The sequence below is a fragment of the Ursus americanus genome, chromosome 34 (genome assembly GCF_024610735.1).
Source record: "Ursus americanus isolate L20-20 chromosome 34, mUrsAme1.1.p, whole genome shotgun sequence".
NCBI classification, from domain to species: domain Eukaryota; kingdom Metazoa; phylum Chordata; class Mammalia; order Carnivora; family Ursidae; genus Ursus; species Ursus americanus.
Genome location: NC_142160.1, coordinates 24437982 through 24461036, shown reverse-complemented (window position 1 = coordinate 24461036; position 23055 = coordinate 24437982). Strand labels below are relative to the sequence as shown.

The following is a 23055-nucleotide window of genomic DNA, read 5'->3' as shown; positions in this document are numbered from 1 at the left end:
TTCTCATTCTGCCCTAAAATGCATCCTTTACTCCTGTCTGGCCAGGTTCCCCTTTGTAAAGCTATTAGTCAATAAGATTAATTTATTCATTAGTTAAACAGGCATTTATATTGGGTCCCACCTACGTTCATGGCTGTCTCTGGTTTCAAATGCTGGCTACACACATGCACACACTTCACACTTACAGCCTAGGATGCTTATCTGCCGACTGCTATACACAGGAGAATGGCTGGTGTTTCCAGCCCAGAGTTGTAGGGGTGGTGTTTTGGCAAAAGAATAAGAGCAGAGAAGTATTATTCATCTGGATTCTTCTATGTTTTGGGTTAATGAAAGTTAACTTTCTAACTTCCATTGCCCCCTTGATTTCTAAGAAACAGAGGAATAATTCGTCGCGGGCCCATGCACATTAATAAATCAGAGTCCGGGTGTCTTTGGAATGGCAGCCTTCTGGTTCTCCTGAAACCACAGAAACCGCTTAATCACAAGAAATGGTTGCAGTCATTAGAGTCAAGGGCCAGTCTCTGAACTCCCCTCCCCATTTCAGCACTCCATTCTGAGATCCTCATTGGCCAAGCTCTGTGGGATGGGTCCTGGGCTTTCAGGGATTGTACAACTGAATTCCAGAAGCAGCAGGAGCTTGGAGGGACACCGAACCTGCCCAAATCACTAAGTAAAGGGACCCGGCTTTGCCGATGCATAGTATTTCTGTTGGAGCCGTTATAGTTAAGGTTAAAGGCAATACTTTTTTTTTTTTTTAAACTTAAGTGGCAGTTTGTTGGCATTGTTTCTTTTGATTTCGGCAAATCCATGAGAAGAAAAGCAAACCCACATGATCTGGAGAGGAGAGACTTCACTTACCGCTCATATTGAGACGGAGAAACGGGGAAGTTTCCATAGGAATTAGGAACTGAATGCAACACCTCTTCCCATGAACATAACATAGCAACTGTGTACAGAGACGATGCGAGCCAATAAGATGTAGTTCCCAGCCAGTGGAGACCTTAATGTGCGATGGGTGGAAAAAACAAAAAAAACAAAAAAACCAAACCCAAACTATCACCTGATCCTCTCAGGACCTGGGAAGGGAGAAAATGAGATGCACAGAGTGCTTAGAGATGAAAGAAGTGGGTGCTTAGTCCATTTTGAGTCTTGAGGATTCAGCAGCTAGGATAAGGGGAGTGGTGGGGACGGGGTAAGAGGGGGTGCTCACTGCTACTATGGGCTTGTTGTTGCTTCTGGGGCCTCAGCCACAGAGCAAAGCCATGCATGTGTGTATATATACACTCATCTACAAGTATTCCTGTATGTGAACATTTGTTTCTGTATTAAACCAAACATGAGTTCATACTTATGTCTCCAACTCTGGTAGATTGCCACATGGATCAATCTAATCTTGTTTGCCTGTAACTTCCCACTCCAACAGGGAGAAACCTGGCTCCCACCATCTGCCAATCATTTGCTTAATTGCTCGATTCCAGTATACACATGCGGTACTCTCAGGATTGTTAGCTCATCCCCCGTGGGAAACAACTTTACTAGTACTAGAGGGCAGTACTGATGTGCAGTTCCTTTTGCCTTTAGGCTTACAGACACCACTCATTTCCAGAGTGACTTAGGTCAGCACCTTTTCTCCCCATGCTTTTGGGTGAAGTTGTTTCATACATTTTTAATTCAGTTATTTTGTTATGTTCTGTATTCCATTCTCATATCCTCTGACCACCTAAATGTTTTTTTTTTTTACATGTTTATATATTGAGGCTCACTGTTGATACTGTGAAGTTCTGTGGGTTTTAACACATGCATAGTATCGTGTATCTTTCACTGTAGTAGCATATGTAATAGTTTCCCTACCCTAAAATATCCTCCGTATTTTACCAATTCAATGACTCTTCTCCAACCCCAGCCCCCACCCCCAACTCCTGAAAACCTGGCAAATTGCTGATCTGGTCACTGGCTCAGCAGTTTAGTCTTTTCCAGAATGACCTAGAAAATGGAACCGGACAATACGTAGCATTTTCAGACCATCTCCTTTCACTTAGCGATGTGCATTTAAGATTCATCTAGGTCTTTTCATGGCTCAATAGCTTATTGCTTTTGATGGCTGAATAGTAGTCCATTGGATGGATATATAAGTTTGTTTATCCATTCTCTATTGCAGGACATCTTGGTTGCGTCCAATTTTTAGAAAATATGAATAATGCTGCTGTAAACATTTATGTGCTGGCTTTCATGTGGACCTGAGTTTTCAAGTCAGGTGAGTGACTACCTAGCAGTGTGATTGCTGAATTTTATGATTAAATGATGTTCATCTTTGAAAGAAACTGCCAAGCTGTCTTCCCAAGCAGCTGTACCATTTTGCATTCCCGACCGCAATGAATGAGAGTTCCTGTTGCTCCACATCCTTGTCAGCAATTGATATTGTAAGTTTTTTGGATTTTAGCCACTTTAATATGTGTGTAGTGGTATCTCATTGTGGTTTTAGGTGGCAATTTTGTAATTACAAGTGATGTTGTGCATCTTTTCACATACTTTATCTGCCACCTGTATGTCTTCTTTGACGAAGTGTCTGTTCAGACCTTTTGCCCATTTTAGTTGCGTTGTTTGTTCTCTTATCATTGAGTTTGCAAAGTTCTTTGATTATTTTGGGTATGAGTTTTTATCAGATGTGTGTTTGTAACTCTTTCTCACAGTCTGTGGCTTGTCCTTTCATTCTCGAAACTATGTCTTTCCTGGAGTAAAAGTTTTTAATTTTAATAAGCTCTACTTATTTTTTTCTTTTATGGATTGTGCTTTTGGTGTTGTATAAAAAAATTCACCATCAAATCCAAGGTCATATGTACCTTTTCTATCTTTTCTTCTAGAAGTTTTATAGTTTTGCATCTTACATTTAGGTCTATGATCTAGGTTGATTAATTTTGTGAAAGATGTAAAGTCTAAGTTCACAGTTAGGTCTCACATACATATTTTTGATGTTAACTCCAAACACATAAGCCACAGAGCTACCCTCTTATCAAATCTTGTCAAATCACATGGCCAGAAGTGCACTATGAAATACATTTTCATAAATGCTATAATTATGTTGTGACTTTAATAATTATATTTTGTTGTGATTTTTTAATGGCAAATTATTAGTGTTAATAGTATTAATAGTGTTTGCTAAGTGCCAACATTAAAAATGTTCCACCGTTTTGTAACCTATTTTGGAATTTTAAAAAATTTCTTAATATGATGGGAACTTAAAAAAATGGACCACTGAGAGATGTTGTGGTGTAAGATGATGTCTCTGATGTTAAGAACTGGCCACGTGGTTGGGTTTTAAGTGGTAAGTGGCAAGAATCCCTTTGCATCTTTGCTGCATTAGGATTTGGCATGCCGACCAGTTTCTCAAATGCCACTTGGAAAAATAAATAAAATCTGGGCTGAACATATTTCTATTCCCTCCGATAAATGAGGCTTTTATGCTTTGTTGTTTTAACTCGGTTGTGTTCATTCCTTTTCTATAACATACTGGACTCATTTTCTAGCAACTCTGTTAGCCAGACAATGAAGACTATTAATTTACCACCACTAAATAAGAGAGGAGATGCTGTGTGTATGCCCACGAAATGGTAGCTACAGATAACCACATTGTTGGGGACTTGGTTTCTGCATTTCTGACTTCAAAGGCCTTAAGAGCAGATGTACCGATGGGATGAGAATTTGTAGTCTGTGGTTTACAGAGAGAGAAGTTAACTTGCAGCTGTGTGCTATCCGGTCATTTACCCTACACTTCTCTCTTCCTTTCCCCTTTGTATTTTCCTATTTTTTATTTTTATAGAAGTGCCGAGAAATATTAGAACATAAATAAGTAGATATGGGTGCAGGAAGTCTTGTGTCAGTCAAATCTTTTGAAATCCTCTGGGTTTTATGATAAAAAATACACAGTGATCTATTATCAAATATTTTTTGATTGTCAGCAGACAATTGATTAGTCTTCAGTCAACTTGCTGAAAACAAATAAACGAAACCTCCAGATTTGCAAAGTCAAGTTTTACTTCTGTCCTCGGAGTCATTCACTTTCTCAACCTCAATACCCATAATATGAATTGTTCTTTTGTTTATTGTCCCTGAGGGTTTTTTTTTCTCCTTTCCTTTTTTTTAAATCAAGGTGGTGTAATTTACATACAATGAAATACACAGATCTTAAGCACACTGCTTCATACACCTGTGTAACTCCCACCCGTGTCAGCTTATGGGATATCACCCCAAAGTTCCTTTGTATCCTTTCCCTGTCAGTCCCCACACTTGTCCCTGGCAGCCATTGCTCTGATTTTATCACCTTTGATAAGTCTTGCCTCTTTTAGAGCTTCTAATAATTGGGAGTATACAGTGAGAACTCTTTTGTGTCTGGATTGTTAAGCTTAATGCTTTTGAGATTCAGCCACATAGGAGCTTATATCAGTAGTTCATTCTTTTACTGTTGAACAAAATTCCATTGTTAGAATAAACTACAGTTTATTTATCTTTTATTTATCTGCTGAAGATTTGAATGGTTTGCAGTTGAGTAAAGTTGCTGTGAAAAAATCTTGTACATATCTTTGGTAGACATATGTGTATACATTTCTCTTCAGTAATAACCTAGCAGTGGAACTGCTGGGTCATAAAGTAGAGGTTACATGCGAGTTTAAAAAATCACTCACACGTTTCTCAAGTGGCTGTACAATGGTGGATTCCCAACAGAAATGTATGAAAGTTACTCAACAGCCTTTTTTAGTGGTGGTGTTTTTAACTTTACCAAGTCTAGTGGGTATGTAGTAGTATCTCATTATGGATTTCCTTTGCATTTACCTGATGGCCTATGATGTTGAACATTTTTTCCCTGCATTTATTAACTATTTGTGGATCTTCCTTTTGAAGTGTGTAAGTCTTTTGCCAATTCATAAAAATTGGGTTGTCTATTATTGAGTTATAAGAGTTCTTTTTAAAGTGTATATATATATATATATATATATATATATATATATACACACACACATAAGTCCTTTGTCATACAATTATGTGTATACACACAGATATATACATAAATGTACACATACATATACATATGTATACACACACACAAATATTTACATGTATATATTTTTTTCTTCCAAACTATTGTTTGATAATTTCCTTGATGGTGTCTTTTGAAAAGCAAAATATCTTAATTTTGATGAATCTCAAATATCATTTTTTCTTATAATTAATACATTGCACATTCTAAAATTTCTTTCCGTATTCCAAGGTTGAAAAGTATTCTCCATGGATTTTTTTCTAGAATCTTTATAGTTTTAGCTTTTACTCTGCCTCACAAATCCCAGCTACCTAAGCAGCCATGAAATTCTGTTTTCTGGGCATCATGAGACTTCTGCTCTTTATTTGGTCTTTACTTCTCTGTGCTATGATTTGGAAAGTGCCACCAAATTGAAAGCTAGGGAGAATTATCTCATGCATTTCACCTCTTCTAAGCTGTCTGGTGTCTATAAAGTCCAAAATCGTTTGCTCCGCATTGTTTCCTCATGAGGATAAGTCTAATACCTCTTTTTCTGTTGTGGCTGGAAGCAGAAGCCAGTCTTTCCCTTTATTTTTGATTAATTTTAAAAAAGATTTATTTATTTTTGAAAGAGGGAGAGAGAAAGCGTGTGAGCAGGGGGAGGGGCCGAGGGAGAGCATCCTCGGTGAGCGTGGAGCCCAATGCGGGGCTTGATCTCACGACCCTGAGATCATGACCTGAGCTGAAATCAAATCAGTCGCTTAACCGACTGAGCCACCCAGGTGCCCCTCCTTTTATTTTAAAAACACTTTTCAACTTGTGAAATTATCATTTAATTTTAATATTCTAACTGTACTTGTATTTTTGTATCTTCATGGTTTCCTTCTCCTCATGACAGAGGGGTAGAGACGGTTGTACATGGTAATAGAAGGGCTCATAAATACACACATACTTAAAGAGCTCACTGCTCCCTCCATATTGTTAATGTTTTCCCTTCCTAGCGCAAGACAGTTTGTTGGAATTTGGATTTCTGTTAGAACCCCAAGTGAGAGTTGACAGTGCTGGCCAAGAATATCAACTTGACACACATTAGCACATCCCTTGGGGGATTTGGAGTCACTCGTCCTCTCTCCTTGTCCTTATGACTGCCTGTTGACAATAGTATTGTGTAGATCATCGAATCTGTTCTTCTACCACCTCCCACCTTAGCATCTGTACCTATCCACTGAGGCTTGAAATACTCTGCACTGGCTACAGAAGCCTGCATGGTTAAAGGCAGGATTTAAAACACTGGAAAAGGTAACACATTGGGTAGGAGTCTCATTGAGGTGTTAAAAAAACCCAGATAATTTTAGGAGGGCAGGCCGCTGTGGAAAGGATGACCATGGGCTGAGGAGGGAGGCGGTGAAAGAGAAAAGGCAGAAAGTAAAGGAAGGGATGCTGTGATTAGCCAGGATAAGCTTTGAGGATGTCACAGATCGGCTCTCTAGAGTTTGTTTTCTCAGCGGCAAATTACTCCTAGTAATTTGACAAACAGTCTTTCATATTGCCCACTCATTTTTGGTGACTACACTCAGAGACCAGTGAACAGGGTTGGAGAGAGAATCAAACACTACTAGAGGCAGTGCTCTCGTTTGGCTAATGTGGATGGAAAAAAGAAGGCGTTACCAAGGAACTGGTGCTCTGACCTCCTGCCCCAGAGAGTGACCGTCCTGCGTCTCCTCAGATCTACCACTCTGTCAAGTCCCCTGCCTGGAGCCTCTTTAAATATCTGTGAATGACCGGGGTGCCTGGGTGGCTCAGTCGGTTAAGTGTCTGACCCTTGATTTTGTCTCAGGTCATGATCTCAAGCTGGTGAGATGGAGTCCTGTGTCGGGCTCCCCGTTCAGCGGGGAGTTTGTTTCAGATTCTTTCCCCTCCCCCCTGTCCCTTCCTGCTCACACTCTCTCTCTCAAATAAATAAATAAGATCTTAAAAAAAAAAAAAAGATCTGGGGCGCCTGGGTGGCACAGCGGTTAAGCGTCTGCCTTCGGCTCAGGGCGTGATCCCGGAGTTCTGGGATCAAGCCCCACATCAGGCTCCTCCGCTATGAGCCTGCTTCTTCCCCTCCCACTCCCCTTGCTGTGTTCCCTCTCTCGCTGGCTGTCTCTATCTCTGTCAAATAAATAAACAAAATCTTTAAAAAAAAAAAAGATCTGTGAGTGATCTCCAGCAAGTCAACAGCAATGACTTTCAGAGTTAAACACTGTCACCTGATTTAGCCTATAAAGATAAAACATATTTATTAATATTATATTAGTATTAGATTAGTGTATTTATTTTGTTTATTTATCTACAATAAATCTTTACATTATTGAGTTATTTTCTCCTTGGCAATATCTTTTAAACCTCCAGCCTTTTCCTCTTCAGACTAGACCTCACAGCATCTTACCTTGGGTTCAGTTTAGTACAAACAGAAGAAGAAAACAAAATAGTTAATTTCTTGGCTTTTGAGGTTCAAAAGCTTGATCTGGTTTTCTAAGAACCTGGGTTTTTGAGCCATGAAGTCTAAGCTCTGAATGACTCTTAGAAACATTTTTCTTTCTGGTGAAAGTCGCTTACCCTCTCTTTCCCCGAAATTCCACGCGGTTGGAGAATGTCAGAGGAAGAATGATGAGAGTTAGATGCCCATGGGATTCCCCCAAAAAGGGTCCTGTGTTCTGCCCCCATCCTGGCTGGGTCCTGATGAGTTGGGTACTAGAGGGATCTGAACACAGAGAGGACCTATGCTATCATCCTTGTTGATAGTTTCCAGTTTCTTAAAATGGCAAATGTCAACATATAATTTTCACTGGATTAAAAACATGACTCTAATATAAATATATAGTGAGCATGTGACAAAAAGTGAATATAACTCCTTGATGAAGAAACCAGTTGGATGGTAAAGCTAGTTCAAGGAAAGTATAAGAAAGTGATCTGTAACTGAATAATGCATTCTTATAGGGCAATGCAGTCATAAGTTGTGGGGTTATCTGTTCTTTTGAGTAGAAATAATTTGCAAGCTTATTTGACAGAGATAATATGCAACTTAACAATGTCCTGTAAGAGTCAGGGCCTTCATTAATAGTAGTAGGTAGTGAGTCAAAGTTACTTCTCTTTCGATGATGAATTCTCAATTGAGGGGTGGTACTGCACTTTGGAAGATGAAAATTGGTTCTTGGTGGGTGAAAAAAAGTCTTAGCCATTACAGTGATATGTGGCCTTCGAAAGCTCAACCCTACCTGAAAAATCCTACTCCTGATTATTTACTTTTTCTTATTAGGGGTAAATTACACCAATTAGTCAACCAGTTGATTATTAATTAAATTAATTAGCCTAAATTAATTCATTAAAATCAAACTGGAATGTAAGTAAATTTTTCTCTTTCGGGAAGGGATAATGAAAAAAAGCTGAGTGCGTCAGATGGCCTTGTAAGAGGACTTATGTGATGCTCCACGATTAATTTTAAGGAGCACTAAGCCATGTTTTCATCTTATTTTCAAGTTGTGGATAATTTTTCTTAAACTAAGAGAGCTATAGAGTAGAAATAGTTGTGTAGGACATCTAGACAGAGTGGGCCGGGGCATCTAGCTTCAGAATCCCTGGAAGGGTATGAGAACAGAACTGTATCTGGGGGATCCAGAGACCCCAGGATTGAGCTGATAGTCAGCCCTGGGGTGGACCAGGAGCTGGAAGTGAGGGGTGTAGAGACAGCAGCCACACTCAGGCGCCAGAGGAGACAGACCATGCTGGTTATCATACACAGTGCCCCAGCATCCTCATATCCTTTTGAACTGTACTTGCACTGAGCGCAGTGGCTCTGAGAGGAATCTGATTGTGTTTCCACCAGCCAACACAATGGGGACTCAAAACAGAAATAAAGCTCAGGTGAGGAAAAATATAATACATCACATGTTTTATACTCCCACATTTGAGGCAGGAGATTTTGCTTACTATATGTGCTTGTGAGGAAAGGAGGAGAGGAAATCCCAATAATGTGGTGGGGACAGAGTGCTGGATTCCTCTATACTTCTTGAGAACCCAAAATAGCCACTGCTTAGAGCCATAGAAGAGCATGCCCTGGGTCTAGGCGAGATTTTCCTGTAGTCATTCTTACATGTTCTGTGCTATGGGTGCATAGGGATTGCTAATTTCTCCAATCAAAAGCCAACGATTTCAGTATTGAATTAGCAGATATGGAGGTCTTTCTCCAGAAAGTTCTGGTGGCTGACTCTTCCCTTTTGCTCATCTTGGTATTTTTCCAGGTGGTAAAAATCCGTTTGGAATTTAAGTGCTCAGCATTTTCCTCCCCGAGCTGCTTAAAGCTCAGAATAAGAGCCCTGAACACGGTGAAGTGAAGCTCCCATGAATAATTCTGGCAAAATTTTACTGCCAAATAAGAGAGTCAACCAACTCTGCATAGACAAGAATAATGGCCCACAGCCCGTGTCAGCCACTGGTGCCCTCGGTCTCTTGCCCCCAGGAAGTTCTGTTGGAGCCTTTGTAGTGTCAAAGTATAACTCTCAGAGAGTTGAGAATCTCTCATAGAAATATAGAAGGAGCTTGTGTCAAAGATTTCTTCAACTCATTAATGAGGAAGCCAGTAAGATGGTAAAGCTGGCTCACGGACGATTTGAGGAACTGAGTATTTATTTACAAACATTTAAAAAAAATGTTAGAATAAATTGCTAGGTTAGATACAAAATGCATGAATGCCCTGTGGGGCAAATAAAGCCAAAATCTTCTGGGTTATTTTTTGTACCAGAGAGAAATCATTAGTGTTTCTCCTGGACAGAAATTTCTGTTCTGAAACTTTACAGAATCAAATTAGTGGATGGCAAAGTCAACCACAGGTATGTTCTCCTAGATAATTGAATAACCTTTTGGCAGGCTTATTAGGGTATTCCCCAGGATGACATTGAAAGGACATGGCTCCTTCTCTTTGCCTTATCTTTAAATTTTGGCTAATGTATCTAAATAGTAGCTCTTTTTGATATACTGGTGACAGTGTCTAGAACTTACCTCTGAGCTATAGGTGCTGTTAAATCAATGATTTTGGACATGAATATACACACACACACACAAAAATATATATATACACACACACATATATATACACATACCATAATTATATACATTACATATATGTCATACCATATATATACACCGCAATTAAAAATATACATCTATATATACCATATATGTATGTCATATACATAATACCATGTATATACTGTCTATACCATAATTGAACGAAATAAACAGCATGTTGCAGGAGGGCTCTGGCTTAGAGAGGAGGAGGGGACCAACTGGGAGATATAGGGAATTAATGGCATTTTGTGTCATTGAGCTTCATGTTATTATTTACTTTGGGCTCAAGAAGAATTTTAGCTCAGTTCAGGTGAAAAAGGAAAACAGAGAAGAAACTGGTTGCTCGAATTCTGGTTCAGCCACTGACTAAATGCATGACTTTGGCAAATCCCATCAGATCGCTGCTGGTGGCGACTGTCTCCAAAGATGGCCACCAGTCAACTCTGTGTCTGTTTTAACACCCTTGTGCAGTCCCCTCACAGCGTGACAAGGACTGGCCCTGTGCCTCCCTTTTAACCTACTGAATGTGGGAGAAGTGACACTGTCCAAGCCTTGACAGAAAACCTGACAGCCTCTGCTTTTGTGGTCTTGGAAGCCAGTCTGCATATAAGAAGTCCGAATATCCTGCCGGAGAGAGAGGCCATGTGAAGGAGGATGGAGGACGAGGGGCCACACGAAGAGCGAGGCACCATGGAGGAGCTCTGAGGTACTGTGGGCATGGGAGTGCTGACACCATCTTGGACGCGCCAGCCCATTCAAGCCTCAGAGGACACCAGACTCATTCATCATACGACAGCAACCACATGAGAGAACCCAAGTGAGTTCAGCAGAAGTGCCCAGCTGAGTCCCTCAACCCACAGAATTGTGAGAGAGATTAAATTGTCACAATGCATTAAGTTTTCAGTTGTCTTGTCACGTAGTGATAGATAAGCAAGACACCGTTCCCCACAAGGACTTGTGACATTCCCCTTCAGCTCTACTATTTCTTGATTCTTCCTCTAATGGACAAGGGCATATGGCATCTGACCCCCGTGACCACAGGCACACAGCATTCATTTGAGGAATGGAAGTATTTAGTTAAACTTGAGAGAAGTGGTAACACTAGTCTGTGGAAAACAAAAGGAGGATTTTAGTTTCTCTTTACCCAGAAGGAAAATTGCAGCCCCGCTACGTTTACCACGTGTGCTAAATACCATATTATATTTTTCTCATGTTTTTGGGTTTGAATTTTGTGTTTTAATCAAGCCTTTGTTCAAACAGCATCTCCTCACAGAGCTCTTCCCTCATCCCTGTATCTGAAGTAGCATCCCACCACTCTCTATGCCCTTACTGTACTTTCTTTTGCTTCCTAGCTGTTCTCTACCCAACATTCTGTAAGTCTTTATTTTTTGTTGTCTGTCTCTCCCTAGCGTGTTAGTTTCTTGGGGACCAGCACTCAGTCTGTTCTTCTCATGTGGTATCTCCAGCCCCTGGACCATTGCTGGGAACATATCTGCCAGTCAGAGAATGTTTGTTGGAAAAGAAAGACTGGAAATATGAAGAATTCTGGGGTGTCTCAAGTGGAAAATCCGGTGATGTCCCAAAGGCCAAGAGTTTGTGCCAGTATTTGGTTGCATTAACTGAGGCAACTGGAGAGAAAAATCTTTCTTTTTTTCTGCCCAGAACAAATACAAGGGAAGAAATGCCAGGATGCTAGGGAAATGCAGAGGAATTTGGGGATAAGCTTCCATGATGGCGCTAAATGACTCACAAAGAAGCAAACAGAAAGCCATTTAAAAAAACCTGGACGATGTCACTGCCAAGTGAAGACAGACACCAGGGTGGAGTTGAGCCTCCTGAGAAAAGTGGGGTTTGGGAGGAAAAGTAAGTTCACTTGTAATGATGGAAATTTGTGGTATATTCTTTTAAAAGAAGTCATGGGTGCACAATTTCTTGAGTTATAGTCAAGTTGAACGAACCACAGGAGAAGATGCATGGGGAGAATTCAGAGCGATACTTGGTGACAGAAGGGACACCCCAGATGACCAGAGAGGCCTTTTCCATGTCCGCGTGGATGGTTTTACGGCCGCATAGCTGGGAGCTCAGAGCAAATCTGAAAATGGAAGAATCGCTTGAGGTTGAGATTTATGATAGCAACAAAAAGATTTGGCTTCTGAGGAAACCTGGTAGAAAAACAAGGTTCACAAGATTTTAAACAGAAACATACTTTATTTTTTAAAAAATTACAATAATCTTGATTGTTTTAAAATATTTGAACTGACCCTAACATAAACCATACCTCCATAAATCTTGTCTGCAGAGTAATTTTTGAATTCAGAAGACCTAACCTTTGAAAATGTGTAATTCAACGTAAAATAAAACTAAGCTGTCTTTCCTTTGGATTATTTAGAAGAGTGAATTTTAGTATTTACTGGCGTTGTAAATACTTAAGGTTTTCAAGCTCCCCAATATGATATCAATAAAGGAACATCAGTATCAAATGCAGCCTAAGATGTGGTTCTTGGATTTTTCTTAGAAAATTCTCAAACATCTAACCTCACGCTGTTTCTTTCTGTCCACTGCTTGTTCTGTGTTAGTGACTCAGTTTATGTTTTATGAGCCATCTGCAGATCCCACGGTGCCTGCTTGTGTCTCTCTTTAGAGTCTTTTCTTGAAACCCAGGGGAGAGGCAGGAGAGGATTTCATCAGACGCTGAAACCAAGACTGAGACGTAGGAAATGAGAATGAAGGTCACACAACTGCCCACAAGCAGAACAGTGGTTCCAGAAGAGATGCAAATACAAAGAATCTTCTCTTCAGTGCTCAACACTTAAGTCTGAAAGTGGCTTCAGAAATCATTCAGTCTCCATTCTGATAGCCAACTACAAAGATGGAAATAATATCCGATTTTGGAAGAAACCTTTTTAAATGGTCTAACATTATAAATAAGGACTCCAAGTCTCATAGAAGTGGAGCAACTTGTTTAATGATCCAGAATTAATTCATGGTAGAATTTGGACAAAGGAGTGAATAATGTCCAGGTAACACTTAAGAAAATATTTTGGTGCAGGGAAGTCGTGGGCAATCTTTATATCATGGCCTTACATGTTTCTATAGGTCTGTTTTGCCTAACTGCAAAATGTTTTGTTTTTTAAGAGAGAGAGCCGGGGGGGGGAGGGGCAGTGGGAGAGGGAGAGAGAGCATCTTCAGCAGGCTCCAAGCCAAGCACAGAGCCCAACCCGGCGCTTGATCGCACAACCCTGAGATCATGCCCTGAGCCAAAATCAAGAGTCGGATGCTTAACCAACTGAGCCACCCAGGCACCCTTGCAAAGTGTTTTGTACAAAGGCATATTTAGGGCTTTCAACCTATTAGAATTTTTTGGCTCTGAGTCCAGATAATGGATATAGAGGAACGTCTGTGCATTTGGAAACTAGTAAATGGATGTCTGTTTTTATAGTTGATTTTATTAATATGATCGATGTATGCACATATTTTATAGCAATAAAAAAGCCGTTCTCTGACTTACATGATCAGCATGTCATTTTTCTTCCTAAAGGAACCACTTTTCATCTATTTCTTCTGGTCCTTATACCCGTATTTCCATATAATATAGTATTTTATAGAAATAGCAGTTAGCCTAATTCTCATTAATTTTGGACATTATTTATTAACTTTCTATTGGCAGTTGAGGACTTAGCTCGTCCAAATGTTACTTATGCTAGAACAGGAGATTGAATTTCTCAGTCCCTGGTGACTGGGGACTTGGCGTCAGATTTACTGAGTTTGAAAAATCAGTGAAATTCTCACAAGCAGATGTGTGGCAGTTTCATATCTACCCCACTGCTATGTGTACAGATTGGAATCCTTTACAGATATAAAAGTCAGTTATGACCCAAGTCTTTTCAATTATGCATTACTCGTCGTGTTTTCTGTAATGAGGCTTAATGACCCAAGTCCAAGGTTATGTAACATGTAATTGGCCAAGTCAGGATTCGAACTCAGATCTCTTTGATTCCAAAGACTAACCTTTTCTGAATGTTTCACACTGTTCCTGTAAGAACGTTTCCTTCAAACAGAACTCCCTTGGTATTTGTGGGCCATAACATGGTTCTGTGGCTATTGCTACGCTCTTGCACAGGAAACCTTGGGAAAGAGAAATCTGCGGATTTTGAGGAGAAATATGGTGTCATCTCAATAATTCATTGCAAGAAGAGGTATGAGTGAACTAGAGACAGGCACCTGCCATCGGGTGATGGGAAGAAGAGGCCAGGTTCCCAAGTTAATTTCATGAGAGAAGAGGACAAAGCTGAGTCCAGGAGAAAACAGATCTCAAGTGCTTGTTCCCTGGCTGGTTGATTCTCTCCGAGAGATCCCTTGATCCCAGCTGGTTGGGGAGAATGTGGGCTTCTAGGAGAGGTCACTTCAACACAGGCTTGTATTACTATCTGTGGTAGGCTTGTATCTGCAGTACCAACTAGGAGAAGTGCTATGGTATGCTACGATATTGCTAAATATAACTGGAAGAATGAAAGTGACTTTGACTCTTCCCTTCTTTCCTAGATTGGGGAGGAAGATGGTTCTCCCCTAAGAACATGATTGCATTTTTTTTTTTGAGGCCATCAGCCATGTGAGTGAGTGAGTGATTGTGGGCCTGAGCAGAACCACCCCGCTAAGCCACTCACAATGACCCAAAGAGACTGTGCAATAATAATGTTTATTGTATTAATGTGGTAAGTTTTGGAATAATTTGTTACAGAGCAATAGTTAATGCACTCTATATCAACGTCCTCTGTACCAGGAAAGATGTTTTTCTTATTCTTTGATCACAGGGGCTCTTGTTCCAGGCCTGCCCTTGGGCTAGTGACTTGATTTCCATCACTGAGCTTTAAAATGGGCTGAATAAAACTGTGAAAACTCTTGGGATGTACCTAGCATTTGCAACCTTATTCATGATTACACTCTTTTTTTTATAATCATATTTTCTTATTATATTATGTTAGTCACCATACAGTACATCCCTGGTTTTTGATGGAAAGTTTGATGATTCATTAGTTGCGTATAACACCCAGTGCACCATGCAATACGTGCCCTCCTTACTACCCATCACCGGCCTATCCCATTCCCCCACCCCCTCCCCTCTGAAGCCCTCAGTTTGTTTCTCAGAGTCCATAGTCTCTCATGCTTCATTCCCCCTTCTGATTACCCCCCTTTTATCCCTTTCTTCTCCTACCGATCTTCCTAGTTCTTATGTTCCACAGATGAGAGAAACCATATGATAGTTGTCTTTCTCTGCTTGACTTATTTCACTTAGCATTATCTCCTCCAGTGCCGTCCATGTTGCAGCAAATGTTGAGAAATCATTCTTTTTGATGGCTGAGTAATATTCCATTGTATATATGGACCACATCTTCTTAATTCAGTCATCTGTGGAAGGAGCCGAGATGCCCTTCAACACATGATTGCATTCTTAAAAGGAATAATTTCAAAGTTTTGGCAGCGTCTTTGGTCAGCTAAGGGAATGATCATTGTTAGGTGTCTCTCTCAGTGACAGGCTGTTTCCAGCACTAGCAGGTCTGAAAGTATGCCGATGTGGGGGCTGGGTCATGGAAGAGGGGCCAAAACCCCAAATCCTGGGCATAGCAAAGTGAAAAGGAAACCCCATTGTGACAGAGACGGCATCACAAATCACGGCATGGTAGAACAATGTGTTCTCTCTGGTGGTTTTCAACTTGACTGTCTCTGAGAATTCATATATTTTTTTGGAAGAGGATGTGTCTATGTATGTGTGTGTGCCTTGTCTGTTTGAATGACTTAACAGTTACTTTTTGGGGGGCAGTGAGAAGAACAGAGAAGCAAAGCTGCAGCTCACGCTGGTGGAGAGACCCCAAAGAGAATGGGATTTAGGGTACCTCTGCCCACCAAAGACTGAACGTAAATTTGATCTCTGTTCTGCTGTAACCTACAGAACTTATTCTAACATAAATATTTGGGCATTGAAGAAATGCAGCACTGTGAAGCCACTGTAGGGACTGATCCCTGGGCATGGAGCTTTCTAGAAGGTTGGTGGAAATTCACGTGAGAGTAAGGATTGGAAGAAAGTATTTGTGCAAAAAGTACAGAAGAGCAAAAAAATTAGGAGCTGGGAGTATCCATGAAGGCTCTTTGTGAAGTTTTGACTTCTTGGATGCCATTTTCTTTTGGACCAGTAGAAAAGCCTTAATTAGGATATAGAAAGACACAAATCATTCCCACTCCCCACCCCCATCCCCACCCTGTTCTGTAATTCCCTTGTTAGTTCAATTCTTCAGGAAAGCCTCGTGTGTGATATGGTGGAGAAAAGAGGGCCAAAGCAGTGAAGGTGGTGTGTTTGGTCCTTATCTAGCCCTTTGGTGGAGTCTGTGCATAGACAGAAGGCATTCTGGGAATTGACCAGCCATGTGCTTGGAGGTCACCTGGGAAGGGACAGTGGGACCCATGGCCGAGTGAACAACTTGGGAGAGAATCACATGAATATTCCTGTGCTTGCTTACACTGTGTTACAGGAAGGGGCATCAAAGATGGGAGGCCGACACTTGGGTTACCTACCTTATTTGAGGAGCAGCTTAATTCTATAACAAGGCTGTCTGGGCTGTGAAAACCAGGGCTCATTTATCTTGGAAAAATCAATTTCTACCTCATTTGTTCATTTTACTTATTTGTGATTTTAAGATATTGAAGGAACAGCTAATGTGAAGACACTGTGATTCAAAACAGCAAATTAAAATACATGCTCTTTTTTAAAAAAAGATTTTATTTATTTATTTGAGAGAGAGAGAGAGAGAGAGAGAGATTGAGAGAATGAGTGGGAGGAGGGACAGAGGGAGAAGTAGACTGCCTGCTGAGCAGGGAGCCTGATGCGGGGCTTGATCCCGGAGCACTGGGAACATGGCCTGAGCTGAAGACAGACACTTAACCTATTGAGCCACCCAGGCACCCAAAATACATGCTCTTGATAGCTCTAGGAAAATAGTTGTGGAGGCATCAGCATAGTTTTGGGGAATTTTTCAGTGGTTCACAAAAAGAAGTCATGCAATGAGATAGCAAAACCAAAAGGCCATGGGTGAGTTCAAACAAAGTTAGGGGGACGCCTGGGTGGCTTAGTCAGTTAAGCATCTGCCTTGGGCTCAGGTCATGATCCCAGAGTTCTGGGATCGAGCCGAGCATCAGGCTCCCTGCTCGGTGGAGAGTCTGCTTCTCCCTCTGCCCCTCCCCCTGCTCATGCTCTCTCTCTCTCCCTCTCTCATAAAAATAAATTAAAAATCTTAAAAAAAAAAAAAGGCAACAAGGTATCCTCAGGAATCTCAAAATATAGGTGGGTACAGACCAACCACCAATAGTCACAAGAGCTGTGTGCTGTTGGCTTCCACGTGAGAGAAAGTTGAGGGGGGGGGGACCGAAGGAGACATCACTGTGTGTGATAGATCTGAGAACGGGAGAATCCCCATGTGGCTGGCAGGTGTCCCCTAGGAAGCAAAGTGAATGAAGCTGGGAACAGTGGCTGAAGCTGGGAGAGCTCCCCCATTCCCATCTCCGGCAAGTGCAAGGGGATGGGGTAAGGTCTGGGTGCCCAGCTCCCATGAGCTCTCAAGCCTGGGCAAGCGTGGCTTCCTTCCAGAACGAGGCCCATGCTAGGGAGGCATCTCTGGGTGGGAGTCAGGTTAGCAGGAGAAGGGTCAGGGAGAGGAAAAGAAAGGACACAGACACAAATTGGGGAGGGGACAGGGTGAGGACATGTCAGGAAGCAAGATACCTTACGTCATAACACAACATGGGGACAACAGAAGAGGGAGCTCTGTGAAGTTAGACAATCTCCTGGTGTCAAGGCTCCTGACAGTTCAGGAAAATGCAATTCGTGTGAAAATGAGCAGAAGGACAGCAACGAGGGCAAATTCCATACACAGTTATTAAAGGATAAAAGAGAATAGGGAACGGAATAACCGTACGAATGATGGAAGCAAGTCAGAAAGACAGTCTACCTTATGATGTTTAACCTCCTCATATCAAAGGTGAGAGAAGTGAGACCCGGAGAAGTTTGGTAAATGACCACATTTTCAGAAAATTAAATAGGGACAGAGCTGGCATGTCTGGGCTCTAAACATTTAGACCTTATAAATTTTAAATCCGATCCTTTTAAATATCATAGATGTGTGTGAACCCTTTAAAGTTTTTTCCCTTGTTATCCCTGTGATATGTTAAGTGTGAAGCTCAGACTGGCGTAAAAATTCTCCTTTGAAGTGCTACTTGGCACCAATAATTAGTCAAGGAAATTTAAATACAATTTATGACTTTTCAGGTTGCTTTATCTGTTGGAACTGGGGGGGAAAAGTACATTTTAAAGCAAGGAATCTTTTATGAAGGGAACCCATAATCTTACAGAGGCAATTTAATGGCTATGCATAGCTGTACATATTGATATTTAATCTCAGATCCTCTTGAAGTTAAAGAGATTTGAGAAGTTAAATGGAGTGGAAGGAAAAGAGGTCAAGATAAATGGAAGATTATACATTCAGAGAATTTTGTGTGAGTGTGTGTGTGGGAGAGTGAGAGAAGAGAAAAGAGAAGAGAAGGGAGGGAAGGGAGAGGAAAAGAGAGAAGAGGAGAGGAGGGAGAAGACAATAATGAAAAGAAGAAGTTAATAATGAGCTGTGATTTCCCCCAAAAAGCTAGCCTTAGGCAAATGCCCTTTTCTGTGGATTTGTTAATGTTGGAAAGCCTGTGTGTTCCCTCATAGCCCAGTCTCCAAATTGCTTCCTTATGCTGCTGACTTGGTAAGATAGAAAGTGTCCCCCTTGTGTCACCATCACCCCTGTGGTCTCTACTCTGGTACTTATCCTCACAAGATGGGAGAGGGTCATACCTGGGCAGGGATTCTTAAGGCTCGGACAATCTTCATTTCTAAGTGGACCCTCAGTGGGGAGGGATGGGTGGCCCCGGTGGATAACTATGAGAGGGTCAATTCAAGATGGTGTATGCTTCCACTTGGCCCCTTACTATGCTCCAGAACATTATTTCCCTCAAGAATTCAAGTTTCTTTATTTCTGTTTTCCCTGTTGTTGATGTTCTGCCCACTCCTCCTCTCTCCTTTATCCATCTTTGATGTTTTTGTAGTCTCTGTGAGTGGGAAAACTAATTGTGGACTCTTCCTGTCTCTCATGTTATTCCCGACCATTGTTTGTGTTTTCCCAATGGATGACTCACATCTGTTTAGTTACAGGGAGGATAGAATTGCTCAGGGTATAATTGAAAGAATTTGGTGGGTTTAGAATGGAATAGAAACACAGATTAATATTTAGAAACCCTACTCGACTGCCTGACGTCGCACAGACAGGTTCTTTGGCCATCACTTCTTTACAAGCAGGTGCCATATACAATTCTTGATAATCATCTCTCTGAAGAAAGTGACTGTATCATCTTGGTAGGACTGAAAAATGGACCTAGGAAAGTGAAGGAAGCCAAAAATATATATAGCAAGGAGGCACATTTGGGAAAATTCCCCATATATGTGTAGTAAGTTTGCCGTGTGTGCACAAGAGATCCAAATTTGTGGTGTTGACAGAACCCACATCTTGACCTCTGAGGCTAACCTGTTTGGGTTACTACAGAGTTTGCAAATCTAAGTCATTGGTACATTCTGGCTGTTGGCCAGCTTACAGTCTGAAGTCCAGACCTCCCAGTGACTGAGTACAGAAAACTGTTAGTGCTTTGGAAGTGTTTCAAATCTTTCAGGCCATTAGGGGACCATTTGGTATTCTAAGAAAGATAATTCACTAAAACAAATTGTAATAGTATGAAATAGCTAATGCAATGCTCCAAGTCAGTTATTTCGTATTCCCTCGCAGGCTAAGGGCACCCCAGTTGGCATTCATCTCTTCCCACCGGTGCTTACATTGCCCTTTGAGTGTTACTCTCTTCTAACACTGGGACCAATCTGCCTTGTGTTAAAGTTGTTTGTTACTAAACTAGAATAAGGTTGTGTCATATGAAGCAGGCTGAGTCAGAGGACCAGGTGCGCCCAGGACCCACGGAGGAGCCAGTTGGGACAAGAAAGGGCTCCCTGGTCTAGGCAGGAAGAGCAATAGAGAGAAGTTAGACAGTAACCGATGATTAATATTTCGGCTTCTTCCACTCCCATCCGACTTAGTTTGGCATCACGTGGGCACTCGTTAGCAAATAGCTAAGGCAAGCAATAGCCAACACCCACACTGGGATTTCAGGAAGGAGGGTGATGAGGAAGCCACCGTCGTGGCAAATAGAGGAGAGAGGGTGGTTTGGCTGGGCTTGGATTAGGAAAGAACTCCTAGGAGTTTCAAGACTCATGGCACAGAGTGGAGTCCCCAAAAAGCTGGGACTGGACCTGAGAACACAGCCAGTGTTTACCATGTTCCTTCTAGAAAACCATGAAGAGGCTTTCTCAGCATAAACATAGACCTAGAAGTACCCTCCCTCCCCGATGTTTCTGGATTGATTTACGGCGGGTTTCCAGTCATGTTGCTGTTTGCATTTGAGGTCAGAAATGTCTCTGTGGAGGGCTGACCTGAGAGCTGTAGGATGTTGAGCTGCGTCTCTGGCCTCTACTCACCAGATGCCAGGAGCACCTCCCCACTGAGCTGGGCAATTGCTGCTTTCTCCTCCTTCAGAGCCCTTGAGGTGGTTGAGTGAGGTGCGGATGCTGAGACATTACACTTGGAAGCCACAGTGCTCTGGGCAGGAGGGGAGAGACTGTTCCTCCTTTCTGATACCTTGTCATCTGGAGGATAAACCATATTGTAGCACGCCTATATTTTTCATAAATTCTCAAAGAATACTGCATGGAGTCCAGTAACTTCATCTTCCCTCCTTGATCTAGAATAAAATTTGAACCATTTGGGGCTTCCCCCCAGGACTGCTCCCAATGACAGATGCCACCTTGTCCTTCAAAACCCATTTCCCTCAGAAGATCTTGGGCTGGACCATGCTCTTTCTGTTACTCCCCGCTTCTCCATCTCATGAGACCAGACCTTGGTGTTCTCAGGTCTCGATGTTGCAGGGAAGGAAGAGAAGCTTCCCAAGAACAACCTTTTTCCTGGTTTTTGTTCTCCAAAGTCTCAACTCATGGAAGTGACTATGCTGGGTCCTCTTGAGGGAAGGGAGCAATATTTCCCAAGTCAGAAGGGCAGGAGAGACCTGTGGTTTCCAGGGGCATTCTTCTCCCTGACCGTGCTCCCAGGAAGGCCAGAGAACCTCAGAAAGGTGTACCAGGTGTCCCTAAGGAATTTTAGATTCTCACACCTGGACTTCTGCTTCCACAATGATTTTAATGCCCATGCTTGACCCAGGAATATAAAGTCACCTGCTTCCAGAGCTCTGACCATATGACTCTCAGGCACAAATTATATTTTCCAAGGATAGTCACAGTGATATCTTCCATTTCGTGGCTCATCTGCAGTGGAGCCTTTCCTATCTCCTATCCAATGGTGGGACCTACTTCCTCTGTCCTTGAATCCTGGCTGGCCATCGGACTCTCTTCAGAATAACAGGATATGGCAGAAGTGATGCTGTCTGACATCCAAAGTTCGGTCAGAATAGGATATGCAGCTTCTACTTGGCTTTCTTGGGGCGCTCAGTGAGTGGGAAGCCACCTCTGGGAAGGCCAGTTACCCTGAGGTTTTCATACTGGGGAAGGCACACCCTGTCACTGTTCCAGTCAACAGCCCCACTGAGGTCCCAGCCCACAGGCATCTGCAGCTGCCAGCCATGTGCTGTAGCCTCTTAGACATCCAACCCCGAGGACTCTTCACGTGCCCGAAGCCCAAGTCAACATGGGAAAGAATGGAACAAGAATGGCCCAGCACAACCCTTCCCAAATTCACGAACCACAGAATGACGAGCAAAAGAAAATGGTTGTTTAAAGCCCCTGAGTTTTGGGGTAATTTGTTACACAGCAATACTAGCTGCAAGAAGTCCCTGAATTTCCAGCTTTTTTCAACAACCCAGGGCTTCCTAACCCCGGGAAGGGCAGGAACCTCATTAGAGCTTAGAGAAGTTTCCCACCATTCATGTCAGATAGACGTCTGTAGTCAGATTGATAAGATTTTGCTTTTGGTATAATAAGAGGACTTTTCCTGTGTACATGAACTTGTGAGGGAGAATTCATAGTTGCTGTATGCATCCGCCCCACTGTCTTTTCCTTTAGAATGAGCTCTTCCCTTGCACGTCCTTATCCTTTCTGTAAATAGGCTGCGGGGTTGCCTAGCCCAGAACTGGATCAGAAGCGACAGGCATGTCTGAAATCTGCAGTCAACGCTACTGAGACTCAAGCTGCCCTCTCCACTCAAGGGTTACTGTGAGATCACTGACACAGTTAGTCCAGCTTGACACACCAGCAGAACCTGAGCGCCTTTTGGGTCACTGACCAGGCCCCATCACCCTGTTCACTACTGCCCACCCTGCCCGTGGCACGATGACAAACATGGAGTAGCCACTCCGTAAGTATTAGTTGAGGAAAAGGGCAGAAAACACGGAATAAAGAATTTAGGCTAAATTTAGGATTTAGAATTGAGGGCAGGAGAGTTGACAAATGCTCTCTTTTTTTTACTTGCAATTGCTTTAGCACAAGAAAAGCTTTTAATCTCTGTGCTTCAATCTAGAGGGGCCCCAGTCTTCGTCCAAAAGGAAACAATGAATGCAGCCTCCAGGATTAGTCATCAGTGGAGTGATCCAGACGTAACTTCAGATTTCGATTTTGATTTCAGTTTCTTCCTCTGTAAAGATGATTGTTTTACTGGTCCTTTCAACTGAATGAACACATTTCCCTTTAGAAGTTGCTTGAAGACTTTTTATTTATTATCACACTCAATTAAAAAATAACACCTCAGGCTTCTGAAGTGCTCTGATTCCTACTCGCATGAAGTTTAAATGAAATATTTAATTTTTCT

General features: G+C 41.9%; 1 long non-coding RNA gene across 4 annotated transcripts in view; it reads left to right on the top strand.

Moving 5' to 3' along the window:
• LOC123781430 (uncharacterized) overlaps positions 1-23055 on the top strand; it is a 199779-nt gene that overhangs the window by 9746 nt on the left and 166978 nt on the right. For all 4 annotated transcript variants that reach the window (XR_015722908.1, XR_015722907.1, XR_015722905.1 and 1 more), the window contains one exon: positions 2159-2254. This is a non-coding gene — a long non-coding RNA (uncharacterized LOC123781430). The remainder of the gene's footprint in view (positions 1-2158; positions 2255-23055) is intronic.